This window comes from Rhincodon typus, chromosome 11, assembly GCF_021869965.1.
Source record: "Rhincodon typus isolate 14 chromosome 11, sRhiTyp1.1, whole genome shotgun sequence".
Taxonomy (NCBI): Eukaryota; Metazoa; Chordata; class Chondrichthyes; order Orectolobiformes; family Rhincodontidae; genus Rhincodon; species Rhincodon typus.
In genome coordinates this window covers 1448033-1448444 of record NC_063342.1, presented here as the reverse complement: position 1 = coordinate 1448444, position 412 = coordinate 1448033, and the positions used below count along the sequence as shown (strand labels likewise).

Below are 412 nucleotides of genomic sequence, written 5' to 3'. Positions count from 1 at the left end.
TACAGACTGTGGGCTGTTACAGACGGGATACAGACAGTGGGGTGTTACAGACGGGTTACAGACAGTGGGCTGTTACAGACGGGATACAGACTGTGGGGGGTGGGCGGATACAGACAGGGGTGGGGTTACAGACAGCATCCTGTCAGACAGGCAGGTTACAGTCAGTGACACAGAGACAATGTCTAGTCAGGCGGGTCCCATGTGGTGACAACAAAGTGCTGGGGTTCTCAGGCCAGTGTCATTATCACTGTGCTGCTGCATCCCTGCACCACCTCGGAGTTAAATTTCAGCAGCCTCTCAGAGATATTGGTATGGCCTGATATCTCTCACTTTGTACAAAAGTCTCCACATCTCACTCCCTGAGGGATACCTGTACACTGACTGGTGTCTCTCAGGGAGATACCTGTACACT

The 412-nt window shown here is 52.2% G+C and overlaps 2 protein-coding genes across 2 annotated transcripts in view; both read right to left on the bottom strand.

The window, feature by feature from the left end:
* pwp2h (PWP2 small subunit processome component) overlaps positions 1–412 on the bottom strand; it is a 55534-nt gene that overhangs the window by 10103 nt on the left and 45019 nt on the right. The gene's annotated exons all lie outside the window — the stretch shown is intronic.
* The window catches only part of gatd3 (glutamine amidotransferase class 1 domain containing 3), a 34262-nt gene that overhangs the window by 31152 nt on the left and 2698 nt on the right, over positions 1–412 (bottom strand). The gene's annotated exons all lie outside the window — the stretch shown is intronic.